We start from the raw sequence: 22,989 nt of genomic DNA, 5'->3' as shown, positions 1-22,989 counted from the left end.
ATTTTTAGAAAGATTCCAACGTTTGTACGTAAACTGTGAATTACTTTAATTCCTCCATATGAAAAAATGTTTTGTAAATATGAAAAATCAGTGATAGAAAATATTAGAATATACTTCAGAAAATGTTCTACAAAAAACAAATACGTGAGATACGTTAATAAACAAAGAATTAGTATACAAGAATGTATTAAGAAAAAAGAGTTTTTACAAACAGCCCTACATCATGCAATTGTTTTCTTTTCGCAATAGAATAAACCGAATTTCATGCAACACGCAATGATTGTGCATTTGATTCACTTGACCTTCGTAATTTGCTACCATTCATAAAAAAAACATATTGTACAGCATAACATTCTGAATTATACTTGAACACGAAATTATAATACATAGAAAAATAACATAAATTACTTCGGCCACTTTTATTTAGTGCGATCTCATAAGTATTCCTTCGAATGCATAAGATTTTAACGAAATTTTTGCTTTCCTGTTTTCGCTCTAATTTGACTATATACACATAAATTACCTCTGGTATGTACATTGGATTATTATAGTAATACTGCCTATTTTCAGATTGCAATGTTGATTGCTTGTAATAAAAACAAATAAAAGTAAATGTACAAGAAGATATATACGATGACTCTATTAAATGTATTAAAAATTGCTTTTCTCATAAAAACATTTGATTTCTACAGATTTTTCATATAAAAATTCTCAATTAACAATCCAATTTAATTTTGTTACGCTTTACTTTCGCTCTTAATATTCACGTTTTTTTTTTTTTTTTTTTTTTTTTTTATGTATAAAGATCGCAGATATATCGCAGCGCGTTTGTATCAGATCGGATAATTCTATTGTGACTAGAATTCTATCATATCGCGTTATTTCCTTAAAGGTTTTTTTCGGTAACATTCGACTTTTAAAGGGGCATATATTTTCTTATCCCTCGTTCCCTCATCTTTCAACCCTCAATATTCCATGCTTCATTTTGCACTAGTCAAACAGCAGAAATATCGTAGACCAGAATCTAACCGCACGTCTTATCTGTGCACACGTCACGTTCGTCCGGATGCCAGTGAACGATACAAATATTTTTTCTTCTCATCCTTGCAGATCGTAGCTGCGGTGTTTGGGCGCAGGGTCAAACGAGTTTTCGTGGTACATGTCGTGCCTCTGTGTGCAGCCGATGTGAAACGGACGAGAGATAATGAAAATGGAACGGGGAGAAGACCTCGGCTACGGAAAGTGAGAAGAGCCTGACAAGTCGGAAATTTCGGGAATATGTAGCTTAATGATATAAAGTCATAAACCGCAAACCAGTGGTCGAGCAAGTCAAATTAAAATCAGTCAGGAACAACTCTTCTTCCTCCCTGAGGATATTAAGCTAGAGAAATCTATAGGAGATTGTTGCATATTTTATTTAAAATATTTAAGTACATTTATAATATATATAACTATTAAAATGGCTCACAGTATTATTTCGAATATTTTTGGTTTCTTGCATTTCTATACCATATTCCTTTGTGTTCACTGCTTTTCTAATTTTCAGAAAAAATACTGTATAATACCTGTTATGAATTACAAAATATTAATAATAATTTTTTTCGAATGAAGATTTAATTTAGCCATATTTTGGCATATTCAATTACAATTTTAATTTGTATATGACACTGTTTTCATAATCACACTTTTAGGGCAACTACTATGGAGTTCATTTTATGGATCTTTATCGTTAACATGACATTTTCCGAAGCAACGTCGAATTGTTCATTCACGAAGTATACTCATTTTCTCCAAAAGCAGTGGTAATACTGCGAGAAGCTTCTACTGCACTGCGGCCTAGTTTAGACTCACACAAGAAGTGCATTCAAAATCGAATTCTATTTTCCGTTCTCTGTATTAGTACTACCTGCTATTTTGAAATAATTAACCATTCACCCATCTTATCAAATTTAATACAACAATTTAACAGTACCAACTTAATAACGAATAGAAATCTTTTTTTTTAAATATTCACATCGATATTAAGTAGAATAAAAATGAAAGTAACAAAAATTAAAAATGATTATCTCGTATTTATTTTGTGCAGCTTATATCTTCAATTTTATAGAAAATTAATAGTACATGTATAACCAATATTGTTGACGCGTTAAATTTTCCCACAGAATATTGATCAACGGATTAAAATGTTATTCAGAATATCTGGGAAGTTACGCACGAAGTCTATCCCATGGACAAGCGAAGCATACAGCATGCGAACGTCGAATCCTATACGTACGTGACGAATCATTCTGAACAATTGAACCAACGAATCAGGCAACGATCGCGTTCCGATAGCATTGTGGGTAATTCGTTTCGAATTTATTGCTTTTTCAAATGATACGAACAGCTAAGCAGAGCTTTGGACCAGCTTGAAAATCCACGAACAATTCCTCCGGGTTTTTCCTCCTGATTGTTCCTGCCCGTTTTTGTCTTTCCGTCTACGGATTTCAAACAATTTGCAACCGGCAGTTCTTGTCTCCACACAGTTACGATTCACTCTTCTTTATTTTTTTCTTTTTTCACTTTTTGTTTTTCGAATACTGACGCTACTACATGCGCGTTGCTTGATGATGACACATCGATTACCAATTAACAGTACTCCAATGTAACTCTAAAGATATAGATTCACAGTGAAAAATGGATTTTCGATTAAAAGTAGTTTAGTCGTTTGCTCCGATCTTCGACGATATGAATTATGCATACGCATAAATTAAACGAAATATACCTTCCAGTTAAATGGCAATAAGATATATTGCATAAATTAATATCTTTCTGAGCTATTTTACTCTCGGATCAATTTGCTCGTTCTTTTCTCCTCAAATTGTTTGGTCGTCGTGATAAAGTGGAAATCAATTAGATAATAGCATGGTTTTCCTGAAAATTTAACTTTTGTTTGATGGTTTTCCAATGAATTGACTCCGATTATTAAAACGATTAAAATATAATAAAGCATTAATGATTTCGCAGCATTGAAAGTGAAATGGGACATTGACGAATCAAATTTTTATCAATATTGGTCAAAACATAAACAAAATATTGTAAGTACGGTATAATTACCAGATTAAGTATTTAAAATGAATTTCTTTTTGCAAAACTTCGTATGGAGAAGCTTCATTTTATATTTTTCATTTATTTTCTTATGTAGAGTCATCCCCCTTTGAGTTGCATCACCAGTTACTGTTACAGAGTATCTTGTATCTTCACAAAATTTTATATTCCCTGCATTTACAAATATCTAATCAGCCACTCGATCAATTATGAGGCAGTAAATTAATAGCATAAAATTCATATTTATTTCATTTACGAATATCGAATTGTCTCTTCAACTTGAAGAACAATAAAAGAATAAAATAATTCAATTAATTTGATAATATCGACTAATTTTGGGTCTTTAGGCTTTGATATCTCGATTAATCAATCCTACAACGAATTTAAAATTTCCGCTATAATACCAGAAGGAACTTAATTACTGGAGATCATCTATTAACCGACAATATATAAGACGCGTTAGAAAATATTTTCTTATCGTCTCTCCCGAGTAAAATTTTCAGACACTGTTTAAATAGAAGATAATTTGGCTTTGCACGAGTAGTGAAAAGTGTTCACTATTTAGTTGGAGCAAAGGAAGTTGCCGCTTCCAGTCAGCTGATTGAATATCCCTCGACAGCGGAGATGAAAGTCGCTGCAGCTTGGAATTAGATCGATATATAACTATACAAATATATTTTCCCAAGAGCAGAAAAAACTGCCGATAAACCTAGTTTGACGCTTCTTCCCTTCCTGTCGACTTTAATGAGATTCCCAGCGATTAATCTGAATCGATCGTTTCGTTTTTCTCCCTTCTTTCATTGGTCGGTGCATCTGATCAAAGATCGGACAAATATTGCTTGACATGCACGATTAACGTCTTAGATCTCGATCAATCACATACGCGTGTACCAGTAATTATTTTGCTTCACTGTCATTCACGCGTGAAATGATCGAAAATAATCGAAAATTATGCTCAGTCTGGACAAATTTTACAGTAATTGATTACTTTTGAAAATATTACATTAAAGATTGTTGTCATATTCACGGGTGACAGTCGAGATAAATATTCGGCTGTAACATGATATGAAATGTTCGTTTGAATACTCTTTAAGTTCCTTTTCTGCAGTATAAGTTACATACAATTGAACATTGATCTATATTCTTTTGTTTCGTATATCTTTCGTTTGAAATAGCGTTGAGAATTTTGTAGAATTTTCTTTGAAAAGTTACAATAAATGTGCCTGAAACTCGTGCCATTTCTTCTTGTAAATTTAACGCTAAAACTATCAGAACGTCAAAATGAGGAATTTCAGATCTTTTATTTTTGCGATATCTAAAAACAAGCGCTTTTGACGGAAGGTAATTTTGGCGGAATTAACTTCTATTGAGAAGAAAAAAGAGTTGATTTCTTAGCAGAATTATATGTCTATCTATTTTCATTCTTCCACTTTAATTATAATCATCTATGTGTAGCACACTTATTCTAGTATATTACAGATCGTTAGTTCTAACGTTAAACTTAGCCATTCTGCGGCCAACGCCGCACGTAATATTAATATAGGTTTTGAAGAGGTTACTGCTAATGAACGTGCTATACATCGTTAGGTATTTAAATTTGTAAATAAATGACGGGTAAAACCTTCAAAAATTTCCCGGAAATAGTATTAGAGACATTGCATCTCAATGACAAAAATATTCCAGCGAAATGGTAGTTCCATTAATAAACATAGAAATATTTATAAAACAAAGTATATTTTATAATCAAAAATCATGCAAACATCTCTTATACATATAAAGGTATTTTAATATTATAATTATTTATTGGAATATATTAAATTCAATTTGTATTGGGATAATTTAGCAGGAATAGGGTTATTCATATGACTATAGATATACAGGATATGAAAAGTTACTGTAAAGGACATGAAAGTAACGAAATATCTTTTTATAGAAGTGGCGAGTACCTATACGAACGAAATGCTCCTTTGAATGACACGACGCTCAACATATTGCCATCGATCTCCACTGCGTATCAAATAAGCGAGATTGTCATAAACGCTTCTCATTCTTCTCTTAAGCGGCTTTAAACATCACTTAGGGATTTAGGTGGTCCATTATTGTACATTTGTGCCATAGGATCTACTACTTCTTCTGTTATGGTCTTACATGTTTCTGTATCTTTCTATGTTCTATCTTGAAAATGAAATTCATTTTTTTTCTGGTTCGTTAAACATAATAATAGGACATTGTAATACGTATAATTTGTGGCAGAAGAATCAATCTTAAAATAAATATTCATGTCTAGTATCATATATTCGATATATGTCTAGCACACTCGTGTTATAAATTTTGTCTTTTAAAAAGAGATAAAAGTAAAAGATGTTCAAGAAATATAATATTCCAAATACGATGATATTTCATTTGGTAGAATTCGTCCAATAGTTCTGATATTAATAAACCTATTGCTTTTATCGAACATGAATAACGATATAATATTGTTATAGTCTATAATAACATATTCTGCAAAAAATCGTGATATAACCATTTTTCTTAACATTTTCATGTCTTCCATTAATAATAAGTTATTCGTTACATGCTTATATTCATATTTGACGTAATTATTTTTAATCAAATACGTGATTACTAACCAAATCAAAGTAAAACTATGTATATTATTAAAAGTGTCTTAGCTATACAAATAATATTACATTGATATTTGTTACATCGCGATTTAGAAATGCATATTCTCGTCACTATAGCAGTCAGACGACTTTTACAACGTCGATATATGTTTTAACATATATTGTATGTAACAATGAAAACGGATAATCGCGATAACGGTGTACAACCCAATAATATCTCGAGAACGAACCACATTTATACCTAACGTTCCTATTCTTCGCGTCTCGAATAGCGTGAATAAATACAAATTTCTACGCAACGATTGCAGTAGCTGCACTGTGCGACTACGTACATTCGATTTATTTCTCCTGGAGGAATCGATTTGAATCCTTTATTTAAATATAATGAAATTCGTTCGATTATTATAGGTAGATAAGTATAATGAGAATAGATCGCAGCCATCCAGTAGACCCGCTAATACTATTTTTGAGATCCATTTGGACTATTATCACGATAAATAAACTAGTTGCGAATTAAACACAAACATCGATACAGGGATGATTTTCCAATTTTTGAGTCTATTGATATTATCTAATGATAAATCACGACCTTGTATGAATAAATTGGTCGTAATAAATTACAATCTTGGATAGAATTAATAATATTAGGATCTGTAGAAAAATTCATCGTACTTTATACTATAAAATCTCTTATATAGATTCGAACGTATTTTAGACAAATTCATCATTTATTTCTACGCAGGAACAACGCTATAAATTTAAGATGAACTGCATTATTCGATACTTAATCTTCTTTTAGTATTAAAACGTTGCATTCGCGGCATAAAATATATTTCCGAATAAATGAATGATAAATGTATACATATAAAGAATTTATTAATTTTAGTAATTTTCATATGATTTATGTATTACTTCATCGGGAAGATTACATTTGGATTATTACTTGCGCATAAAAGAATTTCAACATGTTATAAATTTATTTTATAATGTTCCTTTTATTACCATAAACAACATTTAACCCGAGAATACTTAAATCATTGACTTAGCATTGCAATTAGAAAACATTTTTGCAGAATGCTTCTCATTTCAGTATTCTACGCAAACGACCATCACAGTCCAGTGGAATTTCTGATCTTTTCATGACTTCACTTACATTCGTGACATCCGTGACACGTGGCACTATGCTCACTCTTCGTTTAGCTAAAAGACGAAACGAAATCTTCGCGCTATTATCTTCCACTTTAATCGTAGCCGATGTATTACGTTCTCTGTCTAGAAATCGGTCCAATAGGGAGTTCGTATAAATGCAATTAAACTCGTCACGGTTAAGAAACAGCAATTTTGTAGAATTACGCTTTAATAATGACACAGAGTGTAATTGCTATCCCCGAGTAGTTTCAACGTGCACGTTTCTGTGACCGATGATATAGCATTCAGTTTATTCCTTTATGGAACGCTGAATATCTATCTCGTTTGTGTAATAGGACTACAGTTATATCACTATTGAAAGTAATACTGTTACTGGTAGTTGTTGCTACTAGGTGTTCGTAATATTACATCATCACGTGGTATTCGCATACAAGATGGTAAATTAATCCATGTTGAGGTGAAAATTGTACTGCGCATGTTTATGCATTTATGAAAACATAATAAATTATATTTTTCATATTTTATTTGCATGGTATATTGTCAAATCAACTGCATATATAGTACCAATTTGTTTCTTTTTATATGATTTTAATATCAAGTATATGTATCTTTTTGTTATTACCTTGAATGCTTCAAAAATATTGATTGTCATAACACTATGTCATAACACTTGTTACAAAACTTCGTAAATTTAGTAGCAGTCTCTAAAAAGTTTGTATCGTTAGATTTAGATAGAGTATAGGATAGACTGCTTTCTAGCCATCAAAATTAGAAAATAATTATCATTTCTTCATACAGAATGCACACGATATGCAAAAATTTATATAATATTTCAGTTATATTTTCTCTATTTCTGGCTCACATAAATATGAACTGCCATAGATATTCGCAGTTAATTATAATTGTATGTATGTTATGTTTAGCATTTTTGCTAGCTATGACGTACCTAGTACGACGCCTTTCAGTTTATAAAAGTTGTCATTGACGTCACATTGTTTCCTTTTGTACGCTAAAATTACGAACCCCCGTTTGAAATTAATAGTTTCCAATAAACTATCCCATTGTGATTGAGATTTATTAAAATTTATTGATCACTTAAGCGAGAAAAAATCAAATTTACGCAAGGATAATATCAGCGGATAAATGTTGAGAATTGTTAAATATAAGAATACTTTCGTGAAAAACCAGTCCTTGTAGGTTAAATAAATTCAACATTTGATTTATCGATTCAATGCTTGACCGTGCACTTCAATATTCAATCGGAATAAAATTCAGAGAAAGAAAACGTGACTTATCGTGTTTACTATATTCCGTTTATTTGATGTTCGTAATCTATTTCGAGTTGCAAAACTCTGCTTGTTAGGTCAGAATAATTTACATAAACTAATATTAATTAAATAAATAAATTTAAATACAAGTTGAATATATAAATAATTCGGAGATAATAATATTTGTCATATAGCTATTTTTATCTCAGAAATGTTAATAAAAATAGCAAACAAAAAAAAGTGGGTACTTGGAAAGGCGTAGGTGACCATCTTTAATTAAGGACAACTGTGAAACACGTGTGTGTGGTGAAAGTACGAAAATTATTATAATGAGATGCTTTGGTAGAGAAAGTGTTGGTTTACTGTCGTTGTCATGTCAACATTTAGCAGTTGATTAGTTGTACCGATTTAGTTGCTTTAGTTGTAATACATTAACATATTTAAAATTAGTTCCAGTTAAATAATCATAGTTTCCTGTTCCATCATTGTAAGTACATATATAAAATAAAAATCACTATATTATTTTTAGACGATATTATATAATACTGTCTTAAAGCTGATATTAAATTTTTTAATTAATTAATATATATTTCATAACTAATATCCTAATTAATTTCTGGAATTATAAAACTTTTACGTGTTCCCTTAATCGTTGCGTGCGAGGGTAAGTAATTATTTCAAACTGACCATACTCATAAAGTCTCAGCAAAACATGTAGAAACATTACATCGAAAATATTCTAAGAGTGAAATTCGCTCTTATTTCTTATTACTCAAGATGTTCGTGACGGGTTTTCCGTATTAAGTTAAACACAAATTCAAGAAGGGTGGCGTGTGCCCGTAGCGTGCACTTTATCAGCTCTTTCGTAAAATGTGATTCGTCGTTCTTCGTGATATATTACAGCGGCTGTAACTATTTATCCAGAATTTTTTTAACGATTTCCGTGTGCGTTAAGTAGATTTCACTGAATCTGTCGATAAAATTCTGATTATAACACTCCAGTTTATCGAAAGATATTTTATTACAGAATTTAATATAAACGTTTCGAATAAAAGTACATACGAGAACAGACTTTCTAATTCATTCATTAATTGACCTGTTTTCCATACAATAATCTAATTTCAACTTTTTCCTTTCAATAATTGTACTTATTAACTAGTTTTGAACATGGAAATCGTTTAAGAGGAATTTTTGTTTGCTGAATTAACATGCTCTGTTTAAACAACATTTGTTTACATATCGAAAGATTATCTACATTTAATATATAAATATGAATTTGCATTTTAATTACCTAAAATAAAATTTAATATAATTTTTCCAATTTCATTTGTTACTTAAGTTTTTTTATTACTGTTAAGTTAATTTATTACTGAGTAAGAAAGCGAAGTTGAAATATGTAGAGGCGACTATTTAAACAACTTAGTAATACATTAATATCTTTTTTCACATCAGCACTGTCTAGTTGTTGATAATTTTATAAAAAAGGTCGTATCACTAGCATGTAATTAAATCGCTATCGCAGTTGCTATCGATTATTTACTCAGTAGTTCATCAAATGTATTAGTTACTACAAAACATCACTGTGACTAATCTACTAATCTACTCTCGACATACTCTTCCCTCTCATTTATTTTTTAAACTAGTGTAATCACTCAACGTTACATGAGAACCATAAATTTTTAAAGAAGTTGTTATTATATATACATATATATTATATATATACTGTATTTTATTACATTATATATATATGTATTACAATCAATTAATCTGGTTTACAATTTAATTATGCAAAGATATTAGAACACATATGTATATGAAAATTTTCTGCAGAAACATATTTTTAATAATACAGACGAATATTTTCAACATAGTAGGAAATTTGCATTAACGTCCTTGAAACCTAATTTTATCGTATATTGTAATAATACGCGTAAAGGGAAGAAGTTTCATAGGTTTCTATATTCAACGTTGCTTCATTACACTTTGCAAAACTTTATTCTCTACAGCTATTCGTGCAATATTAATTTTTAACAGCGTTAGTTAGAATAATGAGTATTTCGGCCTATATCACTCTTTGAACTGAGTGACCATGACAGGATAATACAAATACACCTTTCTCTATTCACAAAGAATTAACTAATCGATATTTATCGATTATCCTTTAGAAGTTCAACATAGAACGCACGAACTAGAATCCTTTTGCGTTCACTATCAACTAATCCTTCGATTCTCATGCTAAAATACTAAACTTAATAGAAAATGAAATTTCGTTTCTGTAATTTTATTTTAATATCTCTTAAAAGTGCTAATTGGAAAGTGAAAACCTATAACATTACTAGCTTTCAATATATCAATTACATACTTTTTACGTAATCAAGTTCGCTTTGAAAACTAAAGTTAAATATTCACTTTGATTAATACCGTTATACATAGATTATCATTTCCGCATTCTAGTATGTCTTGCGTATTTATAAAGAACCCTTCTAAAAATGTTACTATAAGGTCTCTGTAAGAGTATAAAATACTGTTTATTAATAAAGATAAATATTTTTATATTATCTAGATATATAAAATTTGTCTTATACATCCGGTAGAAATCCTTATAACAATATGGAAGTATTTGAGAAATACATATAATTTTGTATTATATTATTATATACAACATATTATATTATATTATTATATTCTGGCATAGAAATTTGAATCAATATACAAATCCTTCTAATCATGCATACATTTTTTCTTTAATTAAATAAATAATTTCTCATCACGTTCTAGCAATTTTAAACCGATAATTTTTCTTCGAAGATGGCCCTTTATTTAATATTAGATTTCTAATTCATATTCTTTCGAATCCAAACCAGCTGGCTGCTGAAGCGAGCAAACCCCTCGTAAAAAGAAGACTAAAGAGAAAACACCTCACTGGCCTCACTAAAGAAATAAAATAGACAAACTCAAAGATGGTATCCCGCTGGGGGTAGCCACCCACATATTATTTAGCAATAAAGCTAGGAAAATTTACCGAATATCCAGCTGGACAAATTGTAAAGTACAAATTAAATAATCAAAAAAAAAATATTCTTTCGAATAATCAATCTACATAATAAATATAAAATTATCTCTTTTGAAGTAATAATTCCAAACGTATGATATATGAAAATATTTCTACAATGTATAAACGAATTATATCTTGGTATTAGATTGCGTTCAATTATAGATTTCTATATAATACTCATCTTCTAAAATAAACCACGATATCGATATAAACATCAAAGCCAAACCAAAATGACACCCTTTTTTGTCACGGCATTCCTTCTATCTATTCTAACTGTGTCAATCATAGTTTGGATATCGCTTGGTTGAGTGGAATAAATGGTTCTGAGTCCATCCACATTACAGTTGGCACCATTGAAAATCGGAGTTTTTATCTAGCACAAAAGTCGCACGGTACCAATCGGTCATTTTTGAATTTGAATAAACTCCAATATTTTCATTTTGTTCCGCGTGGAAGATTTTTCATTTCCCCTTTCTCAGTGAGACGGACAATGAATTTACATTTTTATTAAACAAAGCATGATCGTTGGAATGTATAATTTTTTCAATAATCGATCGACAACTTCACGCACGCACAAATAGTAAAGCAAAGCGACGTACGTTCTACCATATATTCGTTGTTTCAAGGGGGAAAGGAGATTACCGTGAAAATCGCGAAAGCTTAAAACAATATGTTAAATTGAATCGAATATCAAATTTGCAGGCATGTAAAGAAGCTTTTAATGCCTCGTAAATAAATTAAACAAATGGAATTTCATACATATCACAAGATATTGTCGCTGAAGAGTAGTTATCCGACAATATTTTCAACTGCAAATAAATTTCGATAATACAGAATTTTTATTTCTCCAATTACGAATGAAATATAATAAAATTGAAATAGTATTTTTATCATTGATGAAGTTGTATAATTTTCGACTTTTCGACTAGTTCGACTTTTATAACTGATAAAGGATTGATAATGCTTTAGTGGAAAGTGGCTTTTCAATAATATTCAAATTAAATTGTTCGAATATTAATTAATTATCCGAGTATTGTTAATACACTGTTCCAATAGAAATTTCTATTAATTTCTCCATAACATAGTTCATTAAGTCGTGTCTTATTAGGTACATATTACATTGTTTCGCTATAATTTAAGATGCGTTTGAAATGTTTAAAGCTCATGCAATATAATACAACGTTCGAATGCAAAATAATGAAAATTCAAGATATGAGATACAAAATTATAATACAGGAATAAATAAAGTACGTAAAGGCAACAAGTAATAGGTAACATACCTTGTGTATCCTTGGAGAGAAGGACTACGCCGAAGTAGGCCACATAAATCCCCAAAACTTCAATTCTCGGTGTTCCACTTTGTCATGCCTGTCTGAGTTCTTAGTTTCATCTTCCGGTATTTCGAAGTTCTGGATCGGTACAGAATTGTCACGTTACAGTTTAACAATTCACGAATGATATCACCGCAAGAAACCCGAGGAAGGAAACCCAACAGAATGTTTTTCATTCATAAAAATTGACTCGACTTGACAGCGATAACGAAAGGGCGCAAATATCACCAGAATCGACTACTGATTCCCCAGTTAATAAATAATCTGGTAACGAAAGGTTCGATCACTTTTTCGAATTTTCAAAATTCACTAATCGTGTTGGAATAATTCGAGAGTTGTAGTATTAGAAGATGTATTATTAGTAGTAGATTCAGAATCTGAAGAATTTTCCAGGAATAATGAAATCCTAAAATTATTTCACCTCTGATAGAGTATTCTCTTTATTGTCAAAGTACTCTGACCATATCCCCGATTTTTCTTCCTACCTCATCACTCGTGTATCGACGTTTCAAGATCCCTTCTAGCAGTAAAATAGCATTACCGGAAACTCAGATCGTACGGATTGATAAAATACATACATCGTTCTTGGAGACTCTGTACAACATATTCTTCTAAGGCTTTTACTAATTACGGACGATTTCCACTGTCTTTTCTCGTCACCCGCGCACCACATAACTCGACCAAATGTATCGAAGCTATTAAAGCTCGATTATAGAAATAACTAATTAACCTCGTGAAGCTCGATGACAGAGAAGAACGACGGAATCGAGTATAACGATCTGAAGGGATATATCTCTGTTATCTAAAAAGACATGTCGATCTCGTACGACGGAAGGATTGGTGGCGGAAGCGCGCTACTTCCGGCTCCGTCGCGTTTCAAACTCTGCTCCGAATGGGACTTGACGGCGAGTCGGCCAACGGACACGCGGCGAGAATTCAAGTGAGCGCCGTCAGCGTCGCGATTCCGTGCAGCGTCGTCAACCTCGTTCCAGGAGACGCTTGCGCACCAGTGTCCGGCGCCCTTCGACGTTCGCGTACAGGGATGAATCGTTCCTCCGTACCGTTGTTATCAATTCACCTAGTTTTCTTCATAATCGCCGAGGAACCTAGGTGACGTTTAGGTGTATGAATTAACAATGAGCCACTCGATTCTGATGACGACACGTGGACGCGCCACTAGACTGATACATTAACTACTCGGTGATCTTCTACATTCGAGAGATGTTATGTATTTCTACTGCTTTCTACTATAATATTACGCTAATATCTCGCATTCCTTCTTTTATTCTTCCATTTTGACCCCCTTTCCATTCCTTGTCTTGTGCTTGTTTCCGTCTTCTTTCTGTCATCGCGTCCTCTTTAAATTCCCTTTCTATGGTTATCTCAATTTTGCATTTTCGAACAGCATGGTAAATTTAATTAACGAAAATTATTATCGATTTATTCGTCATAGTCGTAATAATTTCTTTGAGAATAGTAAAGTTAATAGAAGAAACATCTGTGTAGAGATTAATTCGCCGGTGTCAAGGAATTTTAAGGGAATTTGAATTTCTCGTAAAGAAAATTGCTAAATTTGAAGAATTGATGCAAATGTCTTTTATCTTGAATTTAAATCTTGATTTTGATCTTCAATAGCTATCTTGTTTTTATGCACACGCGATATTTCCTCATTCTTTGTTGGTTCGATTATTTTCAAGATATTTTATTTGTAATTGGTATACACATTTAGGTTACGTACACTTTATTCTTTGAAAATTTATTTAATATCGCTGCAGTAAAGAGGTGAGCGAAACATTAACGATTATTAAAAGCTGATATTAAACTCAAGTATACTAAATATTCAAATTATGGTACAAATATATTGATCCAAGTAGTACTTGATATTATTCCTTTAAAAATACATTTACATAAAATCACCAAAATTTTCAAATTAAAATATCAACTACTGTAAAGTCGCTAATAATTCCTGAAGTATTATAATGTTTATAAATGATGTATTGTGGATATGTTAAGAATTATCGTTTATATTGTACGTAGAATTAATTGTAGTTAATTGAATCTACTAATAGACTACTTGATTTACATATTATTACTTGAATATTTTTAATTTTTTGTTTGGATATGGAAACAAAAATTCGGTCAATTATATTAAAAATTCAGGATAAGATAAAACATGATATTTCGCTTTACTCATCCGTTACTTGCTGTTACCACGAGGTAACACAATGGGCATTGTCAGACATAAGATGAAAATTTGTAGGAAGGAAAGTCAAAAAGAGGAGAAATTCTAAAACAAACACATTTGCAGAACGAGTTCCGTAGCATTCTTTCATTCTTACATCGTCATAAATTTTATACCCAAGTGACCATTTTGTTTCAGCTTATACTATCTTCGCGTTTAGCTATTGCTTCCTACGTATTTTTATCTTCTTTCGAGTTAACAAAGTAACTATTATCAGAGTAAATAGGAAAAGTTTTTCTATCTATTATTATTGGCTACATTAAAGGTAGTATGAAAACTCATCGGAAGTGCATATTTATCAAACGTGTTCAGTTTTTCTATGATCGTTGCTTCCTGGGATTATAGATGTCTATTTTTAAATACGTAGAAATATATTTTTTCACAATTGATGAATTGTATAAACTCGTAGACATTATACTCCTATTAAACATGATATATTATTAATAAATATTGTGAGCAATATATTAAAAAGTGAGAATATGTACATATACTAATATACTGATTGCAACACTAAGCCTTAATTACAATCAGGCACAGTAGGCTGCTTAAAATGTAACATGTACCTACAAATAAATCAATAATTTCAATAGTATAATATCTATGAACTATTTGAACACTCAATGATTTAATAATTCTCAATATATTATTAAAACTATTCTTAACATTAATAATATTAATTACATAAGTTCGTCCTAGCTTCACAAATAACTATGATAATTATGCCTTTCTTCAATATTAGTAAAATTTCCAGATACTTTATACATATAACACGCACATACACATCCACAAAAAATTCTTATAGTAAGTGTTCAAATTTCTTCATGAAGCACTATGCACACGTGCGCGTGAAATCAAAATGGGAAACTCGCAGCGAGACAGAATAAGAAGACTTGCGATGAAAATGCCCTTTACGCGTTCGGAGCAAGTTGGCAAAGACGTAAGATTTGAGGAATTGCCCGAGATTCGATTCGAAAAATAAAAAGAAGAGGTTTGCATGAATTCGCGCTGTGGCATATCTCGAAGTTCAACTAATTGTACGAGTTTACATCGCGGCACGGCGGCGCGGCGTGATCACGTCGATTAACGAACAGCTTTTGGAGATACACGACACGCTGCAAACTGTGCAACGGCAGTAGGTCGGCGCATGCAAAGCTCTATCGCTGATCCCAATCTTCTCCTTTGACGAGGATGTGTGATCGAGCACAGTCCAAAATTAACACCGTGCCACAGGAGCACGAGCGAAGCAACATAGCGTCACGAACAACACAGGGATCAGTTGATTCGCCCCTTTGGTACACGCGTTCCTGAGGACTTGTCTTTTAAACTGGGTCAAAAATATGTTTAATTGGACTGCCATTCATATACATGCTTTGACATATAGGGGGCTGTTATGTAATTGATAGACATAATAGTATATTAATTGCTAGGTTGTTGGATCATTGAGTGGTAGATTCTGTTAGGTTTCTGCAGATTGAATAATTGAAATCTTAACTCTCATTGGTTTCTTGTTTTTCGAACTTGATTTGCCTCTTGACAGAAAATGTATAAAATTAGCGGAGGATTAATACAATGAAAAATTAGCAGTTTACATTCATCAATTTTTTTCATGGAAATTAAAAATAAAATTTTTGTATATCAGATATAAGATTTTTCATACTGTTTACGAATTACAAAGCAACATGCAGGGCATAATACAATAAGTTGTATTATATATCCTTCTTATATTTATTGCAATAAATTAAAATAACATATTAAAATTTACCTTCGTTGTATATGGATGATCTCCTGGATTCAAAAGTAAAGATAGTGAACTAGTTTTGTTTAATATTTATATTAAATATATTATATTTAAATAAAAATATGGATACTGTTCATTTCCACCTAGTGGGAATAATATGAATTTATTTGATAAACAATTGTAAAATTTCACATTACGTCCAGGAAATTCTTTTCTTGTATCTTATATTTCCTTTTATATGACTGCAGTAGCAGTTCATTTCTCATGACATGTTTCGTATCATTGAAGTCAGAAGCGTCTAACGTACAAACGAAAGTTGAAACATTACAGAATATACAGCAAGAATACTGACACTTTATTGCAATGTTTGCATTCATCATACAAGTGTTGTCATTATTTATATTTACCAATAACGTTAAACTAAAATATATATCGAACAAGATGTGACAGTACGACCAATAAAATTAGTTTAACTAGCTTGAAGTAGTTCTTTAACATTCCCTAGAACATTTATTAATGATGGCATCATTTTTCATCAATCTCTTCAAAATATGTAACAAATAATTTTTAGTTTCTAAAATATATTTCAATCTACCATCGCTTAAATCCATTTTCTTAAATCTTAGAAAAGATGTATGACAACGTATAAGACGGTTATCTGATGTACGAAGATCGTCTAGAGTGACAATTGATGAATAACGATTGATTTTAGTGCTTTTCAAGTGTTTAAAACGAATATCTTTGACAATGCATCTAATTAAAATAACAATTCACTGATAATGATTACCTCCAACATGGACTATTCGCTAACAATTATTTTTAATTGGATGTGTATAATAAATATACATATCTGCGTGAAATAATTTTGCTTATAATCGCAATATATATGACACCCGATGGGATTCGGTTATGAAACGAAAAAGAGCATTGAAAAATTTTACCCCTGAGGTAAGGAGGGACTTGTCTTGGATATCTGTTTGAATGAAAGTAACATCAGAGAAAGGTTTTTGATGGGGGTTCTGAGACCAGAGCACAAGTAAAGACAGGGTTTCAGAATGACGTCGCAACGGAAGCTGAAATGAATGAACGGATTGCTATGTCGAGGGTGGTCAACGTGAGAATGGCCACGTGAAAAGAGACAGGAAAAAGAAGGGAGGAAATGGTCAGAGACCCTCATCATCCTCCGCTAATATTTACTTACGCATATGCAAAGACCAGACTGGTTACCAAAAAAAACTATCTCGTTGGTATTCTTTGATAAAGATACCCGGAACTATGGACATCACATTCAGTGACCGCACCTAACCCCGTTTAATACACCTCTAGATATTCATCCACTTGATATCACTATGCACTTTTGTGTATAGAAAAGAATCAATAATAATAACGTTATAGATATATGTTAATATTGTGTAGAGAATGAGAGAATGATATTATTGTCGTGTGCTGATTTTGAAAAGAGATTCATACAATTAGATATTAGTCAGTGATATTCTTATTATTTTATATATTATAGACGTAAAGTGTATCATATATACAAAAAGTTTTCATTATGAACATTCCATTTGTATAGAAATTTTAGTGATTTACAAATTATTTTATTTACTTAGATCTATTTAATATTAGGGAATAATATTATATATAGGTACACGATAATTTGAAATAAAAGATAATAGGCGTATTTGTAAGAAATGCGTAGACAACTTTTCCAAAAATAGAAACACTGTATTTTATTATACTTTATAAGAAGAAGGAATTAATTTAACGTAATTAATCACCAACAACACGAGAATAAGTATATTATTGTTCAGGTAGATGCAGCCTTTTGTGTCCGATTAGATGCGGCAAGTACTATTTACAATGCATATACACGTCGCGTCGTCACACTTTAATCTCTGAAACTCTATTCGCTATTGGAAAAATAATTTCAAATACAATTTACTGTGTTTTGAGTGTGAAGCAATTGCAGCCTAAGAGCCTAACAATGCATATTCCGTATTTGTAAACACAGCTGTCTATAACCAACAACATTTGCGTAAGTTCGTGCCACGGCCACATGACATTCACAACTATGAAGAACATCTTTTGTCTGTTCAACGGAGGTAAATTTTGTTTAACCCTAAATAACCTCAGAACTAGGGCTTGACTAGGGTCAATGAAACTATTTCAAAGTGCACTGTACACCCAGTTAGAAACAAATATGCGATTTCATTTGAAAAGAGATAAAAGTCCTGAAATCTTGGACATAACTCCACTTGGGAAAAAATGTACCCATTATGGGATTTCTGCCTTTTTCTTCAACTACTTGTGATAGAAATAATTGCATGCACGGATTAATATGGGAGATTGGAAAATATTTTGAACTAAGAAAAATTAAAGACGTTTATAGATGATAATTAAACACAAATAAAAATTTGTCAAATAATTTTCGAATAATTGGAAAGCTTCTCTTGCTGTCATTTTAAAATTATTTTACTTTTAATGTTTTATGATATATTCATTTATTTTTCGATAGATAATATTTCAGAATCAATGGAAATATTAGGTCATCCCATAAGTTCGTGCCAACCTTTGTGTATACATATCATATTTTACAGAAAAACAAGAGAACTTTTATCGAGACGGAATAATGAAAAATGGGAAGAAGTTGTACAACGAGAGGGGGATTACATTTTTTCATGAAACTGAAAGGTATGTAAACAATCTCAACATATATAACCGCTCGAAAAACGACACGAACTTATGGGATGACCTAATATAATCTATAATTTGTAATTTCCGTGAAAAGCTTACGATTTCGGATAAGAACGTTTTATGCGACGTTTTTAGCACAAAATAACAGGTCAAGTTATAAAATATACTCTATTTAATAAAAACTAGGATTAAGTTGAACAAAAGCAATATATGATATAATATTCGAATTTGAATGCAGAGATTATGTAGTGGTACAGTTGTATAAAACCCGAACTATTTATATTAAATATATTATATGTTAGAATAATAATAGATACTCGATTACAACACTTATTATCTAAACATTTTACTACTCGAACATTTTGCTATTCGTGCGTTTTATTATCTGATTGTTCTACTTTAATATGAAATTCACATTACAATGCGTCAATATTGTGTATCATAACATTAAAAATGAAACGTGATAAATAGTTGAAATGAAACAGGAGACAATTTGAAATCTAGGTAAGAATATGTGTTACAAACATAAAAACATATAATGTTTTTAAGTTAACTTATAAAGTTTACATTTAATCGACATTTGTAGAAGAAAGAAAGTCAATCAAAGTCTAATTTTAACTTAATTTTTATCACAGCCTTTCTTCTTCCTTAAAAAAGTTGACCTTGTTTAGCTAGTTCATCCATTTCCTCTCTTACAAATGAAAGTTTAACTTAATCTGTTACTTTTTCTTTCTCTTCTTCTGTCGCTACAATTCTGTTAATTCTTTCTTTTCCCATAACGTGATCAATAAATCTTTCGTTTTCTTGATTTTCTGTTCGAAGCTTCGACTGCACGTATTAAAAGATATTACATTTACAATAATATTTTTAATTAAGTTAGTTATTATTTTAAAATAAAATCAACAGGTTTCAATTTTTAGTCCGTAAGCAAGTAAGAAATTTGTTACCATCAATAGATAATGCTTCAAATTCCTACATACTTACATATGGTTATTCGTGATCTTTATTATCATGAACTAAATTACAGATAAAGCCACAGACCAGTAACCTCTATGATAAACCACAGCGTTTATGGATAAACCCCTTAACGCTCGGTAGTACAGATCGCGATGTTCCGTAGATATCAAGTTCATTTTTATCGCTTTCGATGATTAAATTGAATATAATTCCTATATTCGTAGCAAATCACAAAAAGCGTAAAGAAACGTTCAGATGATGAATATTAATGTCAATATTATTGTCAATATTCAAAATTCTCAACATTACCATACATAAGGGACTCTCTAGACCTCCGACGACAAATATAGATACATTATCAATACAATGTTCAAAACCCTAAATATTGACAATAATATTCATCATTTGAACGCTCCTTAAGAAACGCTCCGATTCTTTTTGAGGTTGTGTTTCAGAATTCGAGACACAAAATTTTAAAATTTAATTTTAAATTTTTAAACTTAATTTTAAATTTTTAAATTTAATTTTAAATTTTTAAATTAAAATTAAAATTTTGTATTTAGTCAATGATGCGGCTGACAAAGTATCTAAGTCTAAGTAATCAAAATATCAATGAATCTGCCGGAAACTAACAATTAAATCTCATTTTATTATACCATATTGTATTACTAATATCTTACAGTATAATATATGATATATTATAATTTGGAAATTCACATGAATGCTACCTTTTTATTTCTGTTTTTATGACAACTTTTAATACTGACAAGTATAATATACCAACTTCAACACGATTGTATTCTTTAAATATTTTTATCTTCGCTACCTTCTTCGAGCATTGAATAATCCCTACGGCATAATGTTTTCCGTATTCCGGGAATTTTTTGCATCGTCATTTACGTATCATTAAAAAGTTAGTCATGACCATGACTATTATAAAATACCCATTATGCTGAGTCGTATGTCTTTAAACCACGCTCGTAGAGAAACATTTCCCAAAGAATTATTATTTACTGTAAACTTTTTCAATAAGTTACTATATTTATTGTATGATAATGTTTGCATAAAAACCAAAAATAAAGCTTGATATACATCGCAGTTAAAAGTAATAAGATCAATTGCAGAATGTTTATATTGAACATAAATTAGAACTGCGCTCCACTTATCATTTGCTTCGTGTTAAGAAACTAATAAAAGAAACGAACAGCGAGAAATCATTTTATGACAATAATAATAATAATAATAATCTTGTAATAGTGATAAATAAAAAAATTAATTGTTGATAATATAATCAGCGACTATCCTTTAAAACAATTATTAAATCACACGAGAAGCCGCGATAATTTCAACTAAATATAGATATCGTTTATTTTACTGCACTTCGCTGCATATGCTACACTTGATCGGATTCTTATTGTATTATTTTCAGTATACATATACGTACATGTAATACTACATGTATATGTAAAACATATACAATAGAGTATTACAAAGTTTGAAAAATTCTTTAAAAATTCTCATTTCATTTGGATATCTTTAATAATTTTAAAACATGATTTTAATAATTCTTATATAATGTTACAATAACATACATTGTCCAGAAGAAATGAAACAATTTTCTAACTCTAATAACAATCATAACACAATTAACACTATGCATAACTATGTTCAACTTAATTTTAAGTGATGATTCTACTAATTGTATATATTAAGAAGAAGATTATTTGTACAAAATGGACTTGTGCTATTATACTATTCCTATAATATAGATATTGAGTTCCATTTTATTGAACTGAGAATATTTAAATTTGAATCTTCTGAACCATATGAAATAAATTAGCGATATAGAAGAGAATGATGTACACGTGTAATCGTGCGTGTACATAATAACCATTTACCATGTGATGCAATTATTGCATTAGTGGGCTCAATAATTCATTTCTCTCCTTATTACTTGTTATCTATGTCATTAAATTGGGATTGATGAACTAAGAACACACTTAATTGCAGTGTGATTGTCTCTAATTTTCTACATACTAGGTTTATAAATTGAGAAACTTTATATTCAAACTTATTTAACATACATTAATATTATAACAGTTATACAAATAAACTTTTTCTTTGGCTTTTTTAACTAGTCTTGCTTCGGTTTACACGAAATGGATTTTGTTGAAATCCTTTTTTTAAACGATAGATACCATATCTCTTTAGTAAATAATAAATAAACCAATCAACCTTTAAACCTTTGACTTTCTAAAAATAGATAGTTTGTTTCCCAGCGACAAATTTCAAAAATCGATATTTCTTTCGAAACAATAAGATAAAATTCGCCTAGTATTTCCCGTCTTTAATATAGAAAGGTGTTTTATTTCTTAATCCTCGAAAAATCTATCCCATTCTTAAAATAACTATCCATTTCAAATAACTCAAATAGCTTTTCCTGAACTTGATTATTGACTTAATATTTTCCAATAGATATCCTGTAGTACAAAGGTTATCAGAAATATGATTTTTCTACACCTTAATATCACGAATTGATTTTTGTGTCTGTTACAAAGACATAACAGTGTGTCAAATGTACTTAGAAAAAATTAAATTTTACTAAATAGCATAATTGTATAATAACACCAGAAAGATAAATTCTAAATCGTTTCATTACTTTACATTGATATTACTTAACATTTTACTGAAATTCAGAAATACAAATTTGAATTCTAGTTATCTAAATTGAATTTTAATGTAATATTAAATATAGGAAAAATATGATACGTGATGTCTTCCTTCAAAATACGTGTCAAATAAAAAATAAGATGTATTTTTGTTCACACATATTCAACTGATTAC

The 22,989-nt window shown here is 30.5% G+C and overlaps 1 protein-coding gene across 1 annotated transcript in view; it reads right to left on the bottom strand.

Moving 5' to 3' along the window:
* The window catches only part of LOC100646264 (probable muscarinic acetylcholine receptor gar-1), a 58,306-nt gene extending 44,643 nt beyond the window's left edge, over nucleotides 1-13,663 (bottom strand). Inside the window, exons 1-2 of the mRNA XM_020864554.2 lie at nucleotides 13,000-13,663; nucleotides 12,464-12,920 (exon numbers count right to left, since the gene is read on the bottom strand). The gene's annotated coding sequence lies outside the window, so the exon portion shown is untranslated. The remainder of the gene's footprint in view (nucleotides 1-12,463; nucleotides 12,921-12,999) is intronic.
* Between the last annotated feature and the right edge of the window lie 9,326 nt (nucleotides 13,664-22,989).

Source organism: Bombus terrestris, chromosome 9, assembly GCF_910591885.1.
Source record: "Bombus terrestris chromosome 9, iyBomTerr1.2, whole genome shotgun sequence".
NCBI classification, from domain to species: Eukaryota; Metazoa; Arthropoda; class Insecta; order Hymenoptera; family Apidae; genus Bombus; species Bombus terrestris.
Note: the sequence above shows the minus strand (reverse complement) of the source record. Positions and strands in the feature narration are given on the sequence as shown.